The following is an 11,925-nucleotide window of genomic DNA, read 5'->3' on the forward strand; positions in this document are numbered from 1 at the left end:
GGAGGGAGTAATATATAATAGTAGAATTCACCTTTCACTAACCTTTTCCTATCCACTTTTTATTACATTACTTAAAATCCGTGTCCGATCAAATGTAGACTTATAATGGTAGACGGAGGGAGTATATATTTATACATTATAAACATAAATTTCTTATGAATAAATCTATATATGTAGTGATAAAATGCAAACTCATTATTGTACAAACTCCAAACTATAATCTGGACCGTTAAAAAATATCAACAGATAACAAAATAGTAGCAACAGAAAATGTCAACACAACATCAACTGTTGACACTGTGTTGACATTTTCTGTTGCTACTATTTTGTCATCGTATGACATTTTCTAACGGTCAAGATCATAGTTTGGAGTTTGTACAATATTTAAAGTTTACTTGGAGAACCAATTAAGATGATTTAATAATTTCTTTACATAAAAAATTATGGTAATTTATAGGAGAACCATTTCTCCACATAATTTTTTGGCATGCAACAAAATCGATAGATAATAATAATATGTAAAAAAAAAAGAATTATTATACCTAAGACATAAGAAATTAAAACAAAACTAAAAAAAATAAACTAAAATTAAATAGAGTTTAAATATGAACTAACATAACATAAAACACAGATCAATCCTCAAATAGGATTTCAAAGTGTGTTCATTTCACCTTCTCTCACACAACTTTCTTTCCACGGCCTTCGATTCGCTTCTTCCACGTCGTCGCCTTTTACTCTCTCTCACATGAGTAATCTCCACCGCCTCCTTGACTCCGTCTTCATTGACTGAGTTATGTTAGATTGTAGGTCTGCGAAGAAGGGGAATTCCTTGGTTTCAATTTTCTTCTTCTAATAATATCACAATATGAGTAATATAATAATCAAACAAAAAGAGTAAATAAATAGATGAATACAAAAATACTACTTTCGGTAAAAGAGCAAGAATCCTAAAGAACTTTTTATAGACAAAAAATAAAGAAATGTCTAGAAATTCACCAATTAGCAACTATAAATTTACAATAAATTATTATTCTTGAAACGTCTCATGCCAAATTCAATTTTGTTTCAAAAGATTATTAATACAATACAATTCTTAATATACAAGGCGGTTACAAATTATAATTCAATTCAATTCTTAATAAGGCAACGGTTATAAAGCTTATAATTAAATATTCCATGGCTTAATTGTAGAGGCCCTATATCATTCATATTTAAATTTTGGTTGTCCGTTTCTTAAAGTTTATATATTTGAATTTAACCCCAGAATTCATAAATATTCAAATTAAGGCCAAAACTAGCCTTTTTTATATATGTATAAATAGATTATATTTAATTGTATGTTTATCATATGTGAAATATCTTTAATATTTGTACAGTGTGCTCATGTTAACTAATGTCAATTTTTATGAACAAATAATTATTAATGAGCTCATTCATGGTGACACCATATTGTGATTTTTCGGCTAGCATACTAAACTAAAACTTAATCAAACTTAAAAAAAAAAATCAATTTGTCATAGTTTTAAATTGCATTAATGACACGGGAAGATTCGAGGAAACATCTTCGATCACATGGATATTATACTATGGAGAAAAAAATTGTAATTGAGGAATTAATTGGGTGTGGATCTTTCAGCATAAAAACATTACATATTCTACAAATCCAACATATGTATCAATATCATCTCCCAAAAATCAAATGAGAGCAACATATCTCTTAATCCTTTTCATCTTGTTCATGCAAGAAGCCATTTTCACACAATGTGTGGAAGAAAATTCTTTATCTTCTAAGGGGCTTCCGCATTCACATTTTGTTGATATGAAACGAGGAGCCCTGCGGCCGCCGCCGCCGCCAATACCTGGCAGAGGTCCCAGCGGTCATGACCCGACGTTGAATGCGATGCCGCCACCGTCATCGACACAAGTCTCCAAGGTACTCACCGGCGGAGGCTGAGTTGTCCACGATTAATTGTTTTACTTTGGCTCGATGGATTTTGAGAAATAAAATGGAATGTTTGGAGAAAGTAAGTGATTGTCCGTTTTATTACTGTTATATTTTAAATAAAATGTGAGTGTAGACGAAGCTGGTTAGATTACAAGGTCTATTTATTATAGGGTTTTTGGCCCTAAAAATCATAAAGTTTCCTCGAATTCCGGTTTTTCCCATGAACTTTCAAATTTGTTTTTAAAACCACGAACTTTCGATTCGTATGCAATTTGCCAACCCGACCCGAATACCCAATTACCACTTAAATTCCGGCACGAAATAGTCCAGCGTGGACGCCGAAAAAATGACTGGGCAATGTATACACGCCATGATAAACGCCAAATAGGATCCAGCTATCACTTGATATGTCAAATAGGATTATTTTTGACACGTATACACACCGGAGTTCACCGCTGACCCGCCTCTGACCCGCAGTGGCAAATTGCATACGAATCGAAAGTTTGTGGTTTTAAAAACAACTTTGAAAGTTCATGGGAAAAACCGAAATTTGGGGAAAGTTTATGGTTTTTAGGGCCAAAAACCCTTATTAAAATTAATAAAAAGTAGAGGAGTAGCATATTTTGGGTAAATAATAGTTTTATTTACTGAATAAACATTAAAAATAGTAATTTCTCCGGTTATATATTTTTTAAATAGTTGTGTATAGTACTTCTATTTAAATGCAGAGAGTAAATTAGAAATGAGAAAAATAAAAAGAAAAATAGGAGGAAAGGCAAAGTGAGAGAGACAGAGTGTTGTTTTTTTTCATAAAAAGAAATATATCACTTAGAATGGAAAATTCAAAATAGAATATGCATCACTTATAGTGGGACGGAGGGAGTAACAAATTATCGAATGTTACATCTTATTGGCCTAACTTTATATTCGTCCTTCTTTACGGGAGAAAATATATACCCACAAACTTAATATCTCAGCGACTCAGCGAATATTATACAAAAAATAATTGATAATTGGAAAAAGGGGGGAAAGTTGGTTTTAAAAAACATAATCGATTATGTAAAAAGAGAGCAATATTTGGCCTACTCCAGCCCCAACAGGTCAATGATTAAAAAAATGTTTTTAACATCTTAAATTAACCATTTTGGTAAAATTTTATTATGTTTTCAACTCCAACTCTCCCACGAATAAGAATCTGAAAATTTACGTAGACGTTTCTTGTAATAGGAAATTACTTCAAAACTAAGATACTGTCCAATTACTTTAAAACTCCAATTAATGGAAAACTGAGAAGGTGCACATAGACATTACTCTAAAATCAATTTAAATGTAATTAAAGTACCGAAGAAGGTCGAATATATACACATTTTGTGCATTACATATTCTAGTAATTTGAATAATACAACACTTTTCCCTTCTCAATTATATGAGGAGTATATAATTGGACTTTTTAAATATTTTACATTTAAAACCAATTCGTGAATATCAATTAATTTCAAGTGATGGTATTGAGTTTTTCATTGGAAATATGTATAATTATCTAAAAATCAAATCTGAAATAATGTGTTCGTGAATTTATCATAAATCTTTCATGTTATATCTTTTTCAATTGCATAAAATAATATAATTAATAATTGATTTAAATAAAATATGTGCTATTCAATTTAAAATTTAGGAACATTATGCACGTACAATGAATGTATGTGGATCATTGTTCTTCTTAAATTCAACTAAAACAAGATGGGACCGAATCAGATGCGAAATTGATTTAGGCACATTAATAGGGCTAAATCTTTAATATACTTGGACCACATAACATACTCCCTCCGTCCCAGAGAAGTTGGCATACTTTGAAAATGGCACGGGATTTTAGGAGGTTTTGTTTTGTGTGTTAAATGGAGGGAGAAAATATAATTTTTATATTCATGTGAGGAGAACTTTTTCCAAAAAAGAAAATGTGACATCTTTTGTGGGACAAACTAAGAAGGAAAGTGTGTCAATTTCTCTGGGACGGAGGGAGTACGTGATTGGACGATCATGCTTTAATTGGAGAACCAATTATTTATGCAACTATTATATGTTTACTTTCAACTAAAAATGCACTTTAAAAGTCTACAACCGAATATAATTATTCAGTTATGAGAGTGTAATGAATCTCGTCGGCTGTGGATATGTATATATGCATATATACACGCTTATGTATGTGCAACTACACACTTGTACTTCATATTTGTTGTGATTGTGATGGATATCTACAAAATTCACACACACACACACACTGTATAGTAAATTTTGTAGATATCCATTGCCATCACCAGAGGCGACCTACTAAGGGTCTTGGGAAACGCATAGAACCCCCAATAATTTCGAATTACTCTATATATAGTAAATTACTATATTCATAACAATTATGTATTCACTTTGTTGTGCAAGTGGCAAAGAGCTTGGCCTAACACTATAGCATACAGTGTTCTACTCAGTCTCTTACAATTTTTTTGACATGTCTTATAACTATTATTCATAAAAACACGATATGTTTATACTAATTCATTAATTAATTTATTTCAAATGAATTAATTTATTTCAAATTTTTTTCATAATTAATAATACTCCATATTAAATATATATATACCTCGAGTTTTCATATCATTTAACTTTTTTCTATCTCATTACTCATCCCATGTGCATCTTTGTCACAACTTTCAGCTACGCAAACATAAAAAATACCCTACAATTGTTACCAATATATTGGAGCTCCCAGCGTAAAAATCCTCCGTCCACCACTTGTCATCACAATAAATATGAAGTACAAGTGTGTAGTTGCACCTGCGTTATGCACATATACATAAGCACAGCCGATGAGATTCATTACGCTCCCATTAATTAGGAGCTTTCTAAAGAAATTTAACGGCTAGGTGTACTTGTTATCCTAGCCTACATTTAAAAAAAATAAATGTTTCAAGTATATGTAACAATTTAATATATTTTGAAATCTGAAAACCATACAAACTATTTAATTCTACAAGTGTAAAAAATTATTGTCATGCTCAAGTAATTAAGACATATATCAATAACAATTGACTACGAGTTGGTAACTTGGTATTATTTCATTTATATGGTACAAAACTCGTTAGCCGGACTAGCGCCATTCCCTCACGGGCTAGCGCTAGTCATAGGACTATTTCGTCTGTCGCCCGTTAGCCAGCTCCAGTAGTGGACGAACGCGCGCCCTAACTGTTCGTCCTACCATTAGGGCGCTATTGTGGACTAACCAATAGCCTAGCACTAGAACAAACCATAGCCTGCCACATCACCAGGACTAACCACAACACAATAATAGCCTAGCACTAAGACTAGCCGATGCCCTAGCCAATAAAATAAATTCACAAATACGATTAATTCATTTTAATTATTTATCAAATACAATATTAAAAAAATGAAGTGCAATGAGTTGTAAATATAGGGTATAAATAAATAAAAAATTAAAAAAAATGGCTAGCCGATCGGTGTGCACACAATAGCGGACTAGCGATCGGCTAACGGTGTTAGGTCGCGGATGAGCGCTCATCCTACTTCAGGACGTCCGTCGCATTAGCCTAACGCAATAGTGGACGTCCCCACGCCCTAACCGCTAGTCCTACCTTTAATCTGCTATTGCGGAAGCTCTAACATAATAATAGACAAATGGCTCAGAATATCCAATTCACTATAAGAACTGTTCCACAACTCTATATATAATTAAATATTTTTCTTATCATTCTTTTTATTTTATTTTTATCGTTAGTACTTAATTATATTTAAGTTTATGTTTGTCATACGGGTAATATCTTTAATTTTTGTACTACGTGTTTGTGTTTTTCAACTAATGTCATTTTTTATGAATAAATATAATTATTAATTAACTCATTTGTGGTGACGCCAAATGTGATTTTTCGGCTAGCATACCAAACTAAAATTTAATCAAACATTTTTTTTAAAAATTTCAATTTGTCATTGTATCAAATTGCGTTGATAAAGGAAGATTCGAGGAAACTTCACATGCATATTGTGGAAATTAATATGGATGTGGACATTTCAGCATAAAATGCCAATTTGGTAGGGCTTAATCGTTACTACTTTTCTTCAAGGCATCTCTTCAATTAACCTTACATATACTACACATTCAAAGTCTCCAAAAATCAATAATTCTATCATCTCCAAAAATCAAATGAGAGCACCATATCTCTTCATCTTTTTCATCTTGTTTATGCACGAAGCCACTTTCATACAATGTGTGGAAGAAAAGTCTTTCTCTTCTCTCTCTAAGGGGCTTCCGAATTCACATTTTGTTGATCTGAAACGAAGAGGTCTGCAGCCACCGCCAGCGCCAAAATATGCCACAGGTCCTCGCTATTCGCCGCCGCCGCGTCGTCCGCCGCCGCCACAAGTCCGTCAAGGTACTCACAGGCCGAGGCTGAGACCACCTCCTCCACCCTGATTTAGCTGTCTTACTGTCTATCAATGTCAGAAATTAATACGTTGTCCGCGATTAATTGTCTTACTTTAGCTCGATCAGGAAAAGTTAGTGATTGCGCGTTGTTGGCAATTGAAACTAAAAAATATAACATATGACTGTCCCACATCGGTGTCAAGAGAAAACTGAAACTAGTATATAAGTCTCATGGGCCCTCCTCCTATCACCAATTGGTTTTAGGATGGAACCCATGGATTTCTATCATGGTATCAGAGCGGGTCGCCGAATGTGGGTCAAATTTAACTGACCCAGCAGTATATCTGGGCCGAAACCAAAAAAAATGACTGATCCAGCAGTATATCTGGACTTAAAAATATGGGCCAAGTGGTCCAACCGATCGAAAAAAAAAATTGGGCCGATTGTCCAATCGATTAGAAAAAAAGTCCAACCCCTCCAAGGTTCACCTTGAAGGGTTTGAGGGAGGGTGTTGGCAATTGAAACTAAAAAATATAACATATGACTGTCCCACATCGGTGTCAAGAGAAAACTGAAACTAGTATATAAGTCTCATGGGCCCTCCTCCTATCACCAATTGGTTTTAGGATGGAACCCATGGATTTCTATCAATTATTTTTATATATTAAATAAAATGTGAGTGAAGAAGTGGTTAGATGTGAGATCTATTTATTAAAAGTAATACTCCCTCCGTCCAGCAATAGAAGTCCCGTTTTTCCATTTTGGGACGTCCGGGAATAGGAGTCTCGGTTCTACTTACCATATTTGGACAATTTAATTACCCTCCCCCTTCTCACTAATTTACACAATTGCCATAAAAAAACACCCCCCACCCAACTTTAATTTCACTCTCTCACCCTCATTCTCTCTCACTCTCACTCTCGGTCTCACTATCCCAATCGCCGCCCTCCTCCTCCTCCTCCCAATCGCCGCCGCCGCCTACTCCTCCTCTTCCCCAGTACACTCTGAAACCCTAACCCCCTTCTATGGGTTAGATTCGGATTTCGGACGGAAAATTCAACTTCCACATTGGCCTCGTCCGAATCCGACGCCGGAGTGGACCTTCGACACGTAGGAGGGGTCGATCCTGACTCCTATTGCAACCCACCTTTCTCCTATCCCAGATCTGAAAGCTATGCTGGATGGTGGTTGATTTGAAATTTTCGGTTCAGATTTGGAGCAGATTTCCACTCATTTTGCTAGTAATGGAAGACATTTTGTTTAAGTTGAGGGTTTTTTTAAATTCAGTTTTTAATTTATGTCCATGAATATATTGGCAGCTTGAAATTAAAAATTTTATTATGTGTTGGGTTCATTGAAATGGTATGCAATGCAGGAAAAAAAAAATTGGCAGCTTCTTTTTCAATGCAAGATGAAGCAAAAATGTTTAACACAATTGAGGTGGGTCCCAAATTCCACTATCACACACCATTTATAACACACTCCAAAACTTTCTTAAAAACCCGTGCCCTTTAGAAATAGGACTTCTATTGCTGAATAATAAATATTTGATGAATAATAAATAAAAGTATAATTTGTTCAAATTTGATGAATAATAAATATTTTCTTCATCCCACAAGAGTATTATATACTCCCTCCGTTCCATAGTAAGGGAGGCAAAACTTTTCGGCACGGAGATTAAGAAAAATTGTGTTAGGCGAGTTAAGTAAATAGAGAATAAAGTGGAAAATGAAAAAGGTAGAGAGATGAAGAGAGAAAAAAGTAAGAGAGAGTAAAGTAGGTGTGGAAAAATGTGTTGACTTTTACTAAAAAGGAAAATGACTCTATTACTATGGAACGGAGGGAGTACTTTTTAATTTTGGTAAGTCTTTTCTATCTAATGAGTTGAAACTCATTCTCTACTAAAAATACTTCTTACTTTTTTCTTTATATCTTTCTCTTTTATTATACTAATTGTGCATTAAAACTTGTTCTCAACCAACAGTAAATATTCTTATGGCATGGATGGAATATAATTAAATTTTAAGTTTATTTAGTTATTTACAAGAATATACAATTAAACACAAATTATTAGTGTCCAGAAAAAAATTATTTTATATATGTAAAAATTATAGTAAGTTCAAGTTCAACGAAAAGCAAATATATAATTTAGTGGATTATACTTAAAATATTAAAATTATTTAGTAATAAGAATATATTATTCAATACGAATTATTAGTTAGTGTCGATAAAAAAAATATTGATGTTTATAGTATTAAAGTTTAGTTAGCTCAAATTAAATGAATAATAAATTTGATTTAGTGGATCATAATTAAAATACTAAAATTAATTATCATTTATAAGAAGTACTATAACTAAACACAAATTATTATACGTGTGGAGAAACTATTAATGGTCGATATATATGGACTAATATTTATGAAAGAACTTGTGATGAAGTGGTAAAGGTTCTTATTACTAAATACTAATTAATCAAAGGCAAGAAATTTAATTTTATCAGTTACAAATTTGAATTTAATTTGAATATAGGCATGGGCAGACACATATAATTAGGGATGTCAATTGGGCTAACCCGCTCGGGTTCGGGCCAATCCACTCGGGTTGTCGGGCAATTTGGGTGCGGGTTGTTCGGACTGTGAATTTTTCGGGTTATAAATTTTCGGCCCTAACCCTAAATCTTCGGGTTTAGAGCTAACCCACGGGCTATTCGGGTCAATAGTAATCTTATATGTTACTTTCTATCCAATTCAATATTCTAAATTATTAAAAAGTAGATTGTCGCAAATAGTAAAATATTATCAAAGTGATCAAGAGAAAGAAAATAATAGCAATTGAAAATTGAAACAAAGTAGATAAACATATCGTTTAATTAATATCACACATGAATCTGACTACAATTAAATGGAAATCATGCATTTCATATAACCCTAACTTAATTTGAGAGAGAAGACATAATTACCATATATTCTTCATATCAAATGTTGTACTATATTTAATATTGATATTACCAAATTTACTTCATATAAGTATATAATCCAAAATTTTAATTATATTTTATATTAAATGCTCAACCCGTGGGCTAACCTGCAACCCATCCGGGCCAGCCCGTATAACCCGCCGACCCGAACGGGTTAGCCAGTGTAGCCCGCTTCTGAATATGGGTTGCGATTTTCCAGCCCTAACCCTATGATTTTACCGGGTAACTCGAGTTGACCCGTGGGTTTCGGGCTAGATTGACATCCCTACATATAATTAACACACCTTATAGTGGGAAGGGGCTTATACCTTCATTATTTATGGTTGTATCGTATTCTTTTAAGAGTAAGAGCGAAGGGTATTTTTGGACTTTCATAAAAATGGGATATGATATCTAGGTATTGGATATGAAATTTTCTTTATCTTTCGCTTTAGTATTGGGTATGATATTTTCTTTTAGTTTGAGGGCTTGAAATGATATTTTTAACTTCATTTTTCAATCATTTTATTTCAAATCTTCTTTCTCTTAAACTTTTAGAAAATAAAAAATAAAAATACTATGAAATTATGAAATACATTAATTTCAAAGTTAAAGTTATAAATTTATTTATCAAAATAACTTATAACTAAATTTAATTTTGATTGTGATTCAAGTGAACTGCATAAATTTTCCCTAAATTTTATGGTTTGCTCAGTCGCAGGTTAATTTCTTGAATAGTTATCAAATTAGTTTGATACTTGTATAGTATTATTTGCAGTTTAATTTTAATTTATTTAATTATTTTATTTCATGTAACGATTAAAATATCACATAACCTTTTCTATTTAAGTTAACTTAATAAAGTATTTACACATAATAAGTTATAACAATTATACGCAAGCTTTGAATATATTTTCATCCTACGATGGCATATAATGTAATATAGTGTTCATGTTTTTCAAGTAGCGATGTTATTTTTTGTGATTAAAATGATTTAACTCATTTGTGCGACGTTTCATATGTGATTTTTCGGCTAGCATACTAAACTAAAATTTAATCAAAATTTTTATAAAAAGGTCAATTTGTCACTGTTCAAAATTGCGTTGATATAGGGAAGATTCGAGGAAACGTTTCACACGAATAATGTGGAAAATACAATTACTACGACGTTGAAATTAATACTATGGAGAAAATAATTGTTACTCCCTCCATCTAATACACGTTCCTTTTACCATTTTCATCCATCCATCAATACAAGTTCCATTTACCTTTTACTATTATCATTTTTGATAATAGACTCCACATTCCACTAACTTTATCACACTCCTCGTTATAAAACTAATACTCCTGTATAAAACAAGAACCCAACTTCAGTAATTTTTTCTCACCCACTTTTAGTACATTTTTTGAAATTTGTGTCCAGTTAAATATGGTCTTATAATGGTTAACGGAGAGAGTATTGAGGCGTGGACGTTGACGTCGACTTTTCACTTTTCAGCATGAAATCACATTTTGGTAGGGCTTATTAATCGTTACTTTTCTTCAAGGCATCTCTTCACCCTTACATATTCTAATATCATCTCCCAAAAATCGAATGAGAGCTACATATCTCTTCATCTTTTTCATCTTGTTCATGCAAGAAGCCATTTTCACACAATGTGTGGAAGAAAAACCCTTCTCTTCTCTCTCTAAGGGGCTTCCGCATTCACATTTTGTTGATCTCAAACGAGGAGGCCTGCGGCCGCCGCCAGCGCCAAAAGTTGCCAACGGTCCTCGCCATGGGCGCCGGATCTAGTAAGAGCATTAGAGGGGCATTAAATGCCCCACCTCAAATTTTCTACTCCATGTATATTTTTCCTATCATAAAATTTACTATTATTTTTAATTTTTTCCTCTTCAAATTCTTCAATTTTCTTCCTAGGTAAATTTGCCGCTCTCCCTACAAATTTCCGGCTTCGTCCGGGAGGCAGCCGCTGCCAATGGTTGCCATAGGTCCTCGCGGCAGGCAGAAAGTGAAGCCGCCGCCGTCATCGCCTCAAGTAGCCAAGGTACTCACAATCCGAGGCTGAGACCACTTCCTCCGCCGTGATTTAGTTGTCTTACTATCTATCGATGTTTGAATTTAATGTACGTTATCGACTTGAATTTTAAGAAATGCGAAGAAAATTTTGAAAAAAGTTAGTGATTGTGTGTCTTACTATTACTTTTATATTTTAAATAAAATCGTATATTATCGAATCATATTCCCTCCGTTCCACATTAATTGACACCAATTTCCTTCCGCTGGCACGGACGGACGGGGCACCGCTGCAGATGCTCTTATTGGCATAACTTTATATTCGTCCTTCTACTGACATCGACAAAAACATGTCAGAAAACTACGGGTGTGTTTGGTTTATCGGATATGGCAACATAGGGAATGTTAAATGGTAAATGCAGATGTTTGGTTTGATTGTTACCTTTTCTTTATGGCCCTTGAAATGCACCCAGGCCCAAGCTAAAAGGCTGTATTCTGAAGTTAGCTAATCAGCCAAAAAGGCACTGATACAAAACTGGAGCGGGACAGAAACACTATATTTAATTTGCACTTACTCA

At 33.5% G+C, this 11,925-nt stretch overlaps 1 long non-coding RNA gene across 1 annotated transcript; it reads left to right on the forward strand.

Annotated features, from left to right (window-relative positions):
- The first annotated feature begins 10,030 nt into the window (after nucleotides 1–10,030).
- Nucleotides 10,031–11,925, forward strand: LOC148931369 (uncharacterized). Its single transcript, XR_016134969.1, has 2 exons — nucleotides 10,031–11,124; nucleotides 11,252–11,925. It is a non-coding gene; the product is annotated as an uncharacterized LOC148931369 (long non-coding RNA).

The sequence above is a fragment of the Salvia hispanica genome, chromosome 2, assembly GCF_029641045.1.
Source record: "Salvia hispanica isolate PSC_SH4W2 chromosome 2, Shi_PSC_v1, whole genome shotgun sequence".
Classification (NCBI taxonomy): Eukaryota; Viridiplantae; Streptophyta; class Magnoliopsida; order Lamiales; family Lamiaceae; genus Salvia; species Salvia hispanica.